The sequence below is a fragment of the Numenius arquata genome, chromosome 6 (genome assembly GCF_964106895.1).
Source record: "Numenius arquata chromosome 6, bNumArq3.hap1.1, whole genome shotgun sequence".
NCBI lineage: Eukaryota > Metazoa > Chordata > Aves > Charadriiformes > Scolopacidae > Numenius > Numenius arquata.
Genome location: NC_133581.1, coordinates 49434235 through 49443309, shown reverse-complemented (window position 1 = coordinate 49443309; position 9075 = coordinate 49434235).

Genomic DNA, 9075 nt, shown 5'->3' with positions numbered 1-9075 from the left:
GCTGGGCTTAGGTGGTTGCATAATTTTGCTATATTTCCTAAGCAATTTTTTGCAAGATCCTTTTCAAAGGCTTGCACAATTTTAGTTTTCTTAGTTTATACCTTATCTTTTGGTTTCCGTCTTAATAACTCATAGCTTCACATGCTATTGGCAAAAGTCTGTCATTTAACAAAGGCAATCCTTCACAGCATAGACAATATTTTAAAGGGTTATACTAACATTAAGAGGACGCAAGATTCTTTCTGAAAGAATTGAAAAATTTCTGAGCTTCCTGAGTATTCCCCAAGGCATTTAAAAAACAAAAAAAAAGTCATTTGTGGATGACCCTTCTGATTTCATCTCACCAACAGTATGTTGAGTTCATCTGAGCTTTATGCAATGCAGGCATTTGGGGAAAGGGAGAGGAGAGTATTCTTAAAGAGCTTCAAGGATTCTAACAATTATTGTCATTGTACGATACCAATAAGCTTAGAAATATATTAGAAGTCTTCTAAGAGCTTCAGCCATGATGTTATCATTTGCAATCGGACCCCCAAAAAGGAAAGAGTAAGCAATAAATATGCTGGAAGGTCAGAGGAAGAATTTGGCACTGTCAGAATGGACTGGGTCTAAGCGTTTTTCCTGATGGGGAAAAATAGCCATTAGAAAAATGATTGTTGCTATTTATGAACATCGTGTTGCTAAGTGACATCATGTGATGCTCGCTGCTTCATCGGCCACCCACAGTTCTCAAGGAATAGCAACAGAGGGGGTGAGAGGGGTGAAAGAAAACCAAAAGGCTGAGTTACTATTAAAAAAAAAAAAAAAAAAAGGCCTACAGTTCAAGGCAATGCAAAATAAGCTTTCTAAAAATACCTTCTTTCTTTTTCTAGGAGAATCCAACAGAATTAGATTAAGAACTTTTTACAAAGGCAGTACATAGGTAAATCATTTGAAAAAGAAAGCCTAAGAACCAAAACCTACCCCCAGCCTCAAATATAACTTAGTGACCTGCCTTTATGTATACATACATATATGTATGTATGTGTGTTTGTCTTACGTTTTCCATGAGAGGAAGACTATGCATTAAAGGCCATGTCATACATTTTTAATTGCTTCTAATGTTGTCAGGCTTCAATCATTTGGGCTCACATGCTTCCGACTCCTTTAAATTACTCAATTTTTTATTACTTTAGCCAAGTTGGCTCAGCTGCTTCACAGAGATTAGATTATTTAAGCAACCATTTCACTGAACCTTTAGCACTTCCCGTGTTTTGTAGGCTCTTGAATTTCACAAGGGGAACTGGGACAAGGACAAGATTGACATGGAGAGGGGAGAAAGTCTGGATCAAACACCCCAGGAAAGCATGCATGAGAAACTGATGAGCTTGGATGTAGAAACAGAGAAGATGGAGAAGAGACAACAGACTGGACAATTCATTTTTTTTTTCTGTTGTCTCGTAAGAAAACCTCTAATGGTACGGGTTGGAGGCCAGAACCCAAATCCGCACAACTTCCTATTTTGGATACGCCTTGCATTCCGGACTTCAGAGGCATGGAGCATAAAGCAAGCATGCTCAGCCTCTCTAGCCTGTATATTGTTTTAGCTGTTAATATTTAGTAGGTTTTTTAATACTTTTTTTTTTAATCACCTCTCCCATTATGATTTCTCTTTGATGGATTTTTGAATGCTTTACTCTGGACTACAAGCATTCATCTTAACTTCATTGACACTTTGCTTTAACCTTTAAAACTAATATATAAAATGATATAAAATACATATATACCCTAAATGTCCCTTTTCCTACCCTCTCACAGCCTCCTGTTAGCTCTCTCCTCTTCAGATTCTTTCAGCCATGTTATTCACAAACTCTGGCAGTTTTCGTTTTTAGTGAGCGTTAAGTACAACAGGTTATTAATTTGATGTCTGTTGTCCAGAGAAAACAATTTAGGATATTGTTTTCTATTCTCTATTTTCTAAACAATTAGGATATTGGTTTGTGATTAGAAAGGAAAGGCGATTTGGCAGTACTGACTGCTGGGATAAATGTGTTAGCCAGGTAAGTTTGTTGTTTTTTTCCCTCACAAGATGATTATCAATAAGTACCTATTATTGATACATCATTATTAATTTTCCTAGTTAGTATGCACAGAGGTGAGTACCCTGTTTACTTACAGTTTCAGAATCACAAGTTTATGCTCATTTACATTCAGGTCACACTTTGATTTGAAGCTTAATTCCCTACCTAGAAGGGAATTTCTGTCAGAGAGTGCAAACTATTGGGTTCTAATCTTGTTTCTTGAAGCCTTTCCATTACCAGGCTCCTTGAAAACTGCTTGTGTAGCACTACTGAAGTCTTTACATTAGAAGTGTGTCTTCTTTTAGAGAGGGAAAAGCAAGAATTTCATTTCATGCACACTTTGTTGACATTTTCATTTGTGTTGAAAAAAAAAAAAATCAACAAAAAGACAAATATGCCCTCAGTTCATTTTCCCATGCTAACAGAGTAGCTTTTTTTCTGTGGCAAACACACCTTCCAGACAGGGAGTTTCTTTCGGACTTTAGTGGTTCACTCCCTTCCTGTTTGAGACCAATTACGTCTCATTTGCAGTACCATTAGTCAAGGAAGTGGCTATCCTGAGGTCATTTCTCAGCCCACCCTTCCTAAATGGCACTGCTATGCCTTTCTTCCGAGCCACCGGGCCGTGAGGCTGGGCCCTCTTTGTGGTGTAGGCTCCTCCAAACGTACAGGCAATGTAAACCTTTCAGGACTGGCCACAACCACTGCAAGTTGAAATCCTCCAAACTAATTTGAAAGCTGTGGTTTGAAAAATGATGCTGGCTATTTATTAAAACAGCAAGCATGATCAGACCAAGCCAACTTGCTGGTTTAACAGATGGAAGCTTGTTAAAAATCTTTATTCCAATATGTTAAGAATCCAGTTTTGCTACAAATTGTGAAGTATGACTTGTGAGTCAAGCCCCAGTGGAATGGATGTCTCATACTTTGAAAGTCTCAGCTTTACATTCAAGACCCAACATCTGCCACTTTATGATGCTTTGATTTGTGTTTGGTTTGTTTTTTTTTTAAAGTAAACTACTCCCATCATTTAACAATATCCCATGTTTCCTGTCTTTTATTTTAACTAGGATGGATATTTTGATACTTTACATTTTATCACTTGAGGAGAGTATGACGATGATTATTATTTCTTAAATTTATTAGGTCCTGGTCTCCCGTCTTTGCTACCCAGACAACACTGCTTTTTACACCTGAAGCACAAAGAATTTTAAGCAATTTCCCAAGGTCACACTGTGTACATGACTAGCAGAGAAATCATTTTGTCTTACTGTATGTAAAAGATCTTCCTTTCTCTGATTTCTGTTCTCATCAGAAAGCAGATAATAGGGGGAAAATACCACAGAAAATTGACTTAACTGTGGCAAATCCATGGCATAAAGAAACAGGTAGTGATAAAAAAAAAAGTCATAAGCTGAGAGAGGGAGCTTTTGCAAATCTATATGCCTGGTTTCCCTATGGAGGCAGCATACTGCCTGTGGTGCCCTTGAACATACGCTTTCCTGGAGAACTCTGCAGCCTTCCAGAGTTATTGACGTAGGTTGTGGGGACTCGTTAGCAGGTTTCTGACCTCAGAGAATCCCTCTCAGGCAACTCACCCACCTGGTCACATACCTTCTTTGCCATTTAAATATTCAGCATATTTTAATGAAATTAGTATTTGCATAAGAACTATCATAAAACTTTTCTCTGTTGCACTTTCTTAAATGAAAACAGAAAAAGTATCAAACAGGCATCTATGACTACATCAAACATGAGTATAAAAGCTTAAAATGAAATAAAAGTTCATGTACATTTTTGAGGAGATTAATTTTCAACCAGAAAACCTAAAAGCAGAAACACTTTGTGCTTGGTTTTTCCCTCCTGTAACTCTAGTTTTGAGCTGAGATGAATAAAGTTACCTTTCAGTGAAACAAGTGAAAGAGAACAGAGAACGGCTGTGATACATGAAGCTCCTCGCAGTGAAGCCCCACCACTTAACTTCTAAGAAATAATGTCAGTGTAAATCATGATGTGATGAATGCTTCACTGAAATGATTCATGCCATATGGTCTGAAGAGCAAAACGGGCACAGTTTATTTTTAAAAGAATGAGAAATATGAACTTGGAATATTCATTGCTTTGTCCTGCCAGGCTGAACATTTGCTGTACCAGGGGCCAGACTTACTGTAGGTCTGTCTTTTTTTGCTCACTTATGTTGCACTAGTTTGAGGCTTCAGTCTCATTCATAATGGAATAATGTCCACAAAATTATGACCTGTACTCAGCAGCCTCTTCTGCAAACAAATGTTCACTGGGCACCTACAGACTAAATCACCTTCTCACTTTCTCCTTAAAAAAATGCATGAGAACTTCAGAAGTTCCTCACAGTGTAATGACTATCTTGGTAATGAGAAGACAACTAAATGGAAACCCCTTACAGAGGCGAAAGGTGCTGGCAATTCCATGAGTCGCTCAGCTTTCCCTTTCGTAAAGCCGCTGCTGATCAACACCTTTCTTGCTATATTGTTGTTTATTAACATATTCAATGTGAGACTCCACTTACGCAAAAAGGAAGCTAGGTTCTTTCAGTAGTCGTAACGCCTCTCTTGTAGCGCACCACTAGAAAAAAAACAGAAACAAATAAATGTAGATGTCTGGTCTGCAAGGAATTATTAATTTTTATCAGTGATGCTAAAAGATACAAGCACATCTCACTGAAATATTTAGGCCGCACACCTACTCTTTCTAAAATAAATGACAAAAATGTCAATAACTTCAACTATCTGCAGTTAAGTCTATAACTGTGACTTATTTGTGTTATTCCAACTCAAGGACAATAAAGAGCCACTGTCTCCTTAGACAAGTACTTGAAAAAGAGGACGGGTGAGTACACTGCAGTCATTATGCAAGGTGTTGGTTACTGCCTGGTTCTGACCTTCCCCCGCCCGCATCTGTGCAGAGAGACAAGTGCCCCGGGAAAGTAGGTTGATTGAGAGCAGTCCATTTTCAAGAAATTGAAATTTTCGTTCTGCAGAATTTATCACCGTGTATAATTTCTCAAAAGAATTCATTTTGGATTGAAAACATTGATGTCACTACTTCAGGTGGCTTGGTTTGGCCTGGGACATGTTAGAAGGGTGATTTCTAAATTGAATGTTCATGATGGGAGGTCAGCTTCAATTTCAGTAGGGTAGCCCTTAAGTTGATGGGCAGGATTCTTGTAGCTAGTATAAATCCGTTCAGGTTCAGTCATGTTAGTATACTCATCATTCACACCTACCCTATTTGCAAGATTGATGTAATTTATATATAGATCAATTTTAACTTGCAGTCTGGTTCCACAATGGTGTAATTCATCTGATACTGCCTAGGGTGGGTACTCCCAAATCATCCTGAAAGATAAGAAGGAGTTTATAGAAGGATTAAAAGCAATTTAAAATTAGTTTTTAAACAAGCAAGCTACACTCGTTTCGATGTCCACAAGTCTGAAGAACAGTGCCTATTTTTAATAGGTTAAAAGAACGGCTAGAACTTTTTTACAGATTAGAGTTGAACAGGTTAAACCTGTATTTAAACTGATGAAAAAAAATATGTGTAAAGAAGTTATTTCGTTTTAACAATTAAACCTGTTATTGATCTGTTTAAACTCAATTAATATAAGCTTCTTATATCAACTTAAGCATGCATAAAGCGCTGGTTTTTCTCAATCATTTTTAAACTGTGTACATACAGTACACCACTGCACGTAGGCAAGCTTGCGTTACAGGAAGGCATTTATTATGTAGTGTACTCAATTCCTTCTCCGCTCCTATGATCCCCTCTAGTGGTCAATAATTGTCTGCTAGCTGTTTCTTAGTACTACAAATTATTTTTACCTCTTCTGCACAGATCTGTCTCCTCATTTGAATTCAAGAGAACTGTTTTTTCATTCCTGTGCTGCGTATGAGAAGGACAAAGCAACCAAAGCTTTGGAAACGTGCAGCTGGCGTGTCCGCGGGCAGTTTTACTTTCCCTACCAGGAGCAGACAGACCGTACACACCATGAACAACCACAAGCCTGCTCTGCTGGCAGCACAGAGACCAGGAGGTGACCGCTCTGCTGCAGCAGCACCAAGCAGGACCCTTCCACCCTACCCTCGCCATTGCATAGTATGAGAATGCCCGATGACCACTGGCAAGCCTGGCAGTAGGAACACTTTTCCAGCAGTTTTGAACAGCATAACAACATATGATTTGTCATATTCATACAAATAGTTCGGTAAGGGGGTGAGATTTACCTTAGTTTAATGTCAATAGAAAATTGAGTTACGTCTTTTAGGTTTTAGTAAGATTACAGGCAACTTGCAATTGTAGAGATTTAATATGAATTGGCAGAAATTCTTATCTTCACCTTGCTTTCAACTCAGAGTGCTTTCCAATATATTTAAGAGAGGGGTAGACAGCTGCATCTGCATGCTCAATTAAGATTTTATTTTGTATGTGTTTAAGTTGCTTCAAGTCATTGGTGATTCAGTGCTATCTTCATTTTCTAACCTTGGCTGTGCATTTCTACTCCTTTTTCATGCTAGCTCCCTTACCTGACAGCTGAGGGAGATGGCTAACTGGCAGACTAGTGAAAAAGAAATCCTGACAAAAACCAAAAAGCTCTAGGGCTCTGATGACCTAGCTGAAGCCACATATGCCTTTCACATGAAAGTAATGGTTGTGTGCTGAGACCTCTTCCTTTGGTGTTCTTCTTTGTATATTACAAAGGGCATGGGGCAAAGGCAAAGTCCACTCCCGTGGGAGTAGGCTGCTACAAAATATTTTTTAGCCAGCTTTATCACAATTTTTTTTTCCTCTCCCTGAGATGGGAAACTCAGGAAAGGACTTGGAGCAACTTGTGGATGGAATGAATGGCAAAGTTGTGAGAAGGTGTTAAGCAACCTAAGTCTATGATCACAGCCAAAAATGTCTTTCACTTGTGGGTCTCAAGACACAATTCGTGAAATTCAGGCTAGTATTTCCTCATATACGTAATACCTCTACTATAAAGAAAAGTTAGGATTTTTCAAAAAAATCCTGAGGAATTAAAACAGTGATTGATGCACGTGCTTAGATATCATATATATGCAGTGTTATCATAAGACAGTAAGAGAAATTACTAGTTTATATGTTGTCCTGTAACATAAATTAGCAAAGGGATTACAGGGAGAGACCCAGGGAATAGTGCTGCCACCTACTTGTACCCCACAGTATTTCTTAAATTACCAGATTACTTTTTAGTTTTGATAGATTATGTTATGCTAGTTTCACTTCCAGTTGTTCCCAGTTCTTTTTCTTAGCACACACTGTTGTGTGATATGAAAACTACTCAGTTTCTCACAACAACTGTACAGTGATGATTCACTGTGGGTAGCATAAATATACAACTTTAGAAAAGAAAGGGAAAGAAAACTGGCTATTTCTGTCTATTTCTGTTTTCTCACTCTGTTAATTGGACATTAATGTTGTTTAAACAGGAGTAAGAGTTCTTATTTTCAGAATCTCCACTCTCAGATGCATGCTCCTTCATTTAGACAAATTATTACATTAACCCATTTGAAACAAAAGTGCTCTTAAAGCTCAGTCATATGGAGCAAGACACAGTTGAGTCGTGAAAGAGACCGCCAAGCTACTGGCACTGATGTACATCATATGGTCAACATAAGCCTATCAGACTTTAAGATGCTCTTCTTTCCACTGACTGCCATAAATAATGGCAGTTTTATTTCTAGATTTCTGTCTCTGTGTGTGGGAGGATGTCATGGCTGTCCTGATTCCCATTTTTTTAAAGCTTAGTACTCAGTAAAGCCACGTCTTCTGCTAAATGGAAATAATTCAAAATATTTGCCTCAAAAATTGTGGAGATCTCACTCATTAAGAATATCTATGTTGTAATTACTTCCATCTGTTTGCATGCCTTTACAAGTCTTCATCACAGATTCAGCTGCTGGATTTTCTGAGGGTCCATATAACGCAACACTGGTTAAAAAAAAAAAAAAAAAAAAAGAATTTTCCTTCTAGTTATTAGGAAATATAGGAGTATACAGCTGAGCTAGATGAAATCAAAAACTCTGAGGAGCTAATGTAGTAATATTGTATTAGAGGGAATTTGGGAGATGCTTCACCAGAAGTGGCTGTGAGTGATGGATAGAACAGGGGTAGTTTGGGACCAAACAGACAAAAGAAGCTGGTGCTAGCTTGTATCTCTCTCTCAACATTGCTGTCACTAAGAAAAACTTGGAAATGTGAATTTAGACTCCTCAAAACAGAAGACAAATCCGAAGCAAGGCAGCAGCGACAGCCATTGGGGCAGGAGACAAGGCTGTGAGAGATTGGACACTTCTCACTAAAGGAGGACAGCAAGGGCCAGCCTATACAGAAGGTCATAGAATCACAGAATTGCCTAAGTTGGAAGGGACTCTTCAGATTATCAAGTCCAACCACCAGTCTAAGAGACAAAACCACCACTAAACCATGTCCCTCAGTACCATGGCTACCTGTCTCTTAAATACCTCCAGGGATGGTGATTCAACCACTTCCCTGGGCAGCCTGTTCCAGTGCCTGACAATCCTTTCTGTGAAGAAATTTTTCCTAATACCCAAACTAAACGTCCCCTGGTTTGGGGAGCTTGAGGCCATTTCCTTCTGTCCTACCACTTGTTGCTTGGGAGAAGAGACCGACCCCCACCTCACTATAACCTCCTTTCAGGTAGTTGTAGAGAGTTATAAGGTCTCCCCTCAACCTCCTTCTCCCCAGGCTAAACAACCCCAGCTCCCTCAGCCACTTCTCACAAGACTGTTCTCCAGACCCCTCACCAGCTTCACTGCCCTTCTCTGGACACACTCCAGCACCTCAATGTCCTTCTTGCAGTGAGGGGCCCAGAACAGGACACAGCACTCGAGGTGGGGCCTCACCAGTGCCCAGTGCAGGGGGACGATCCCTTCCCTAGTCCTGCTGGCCACACGATTCCTGATACAGGCCAGGGTGCTGTTGGCCGCCTTGGCCACCT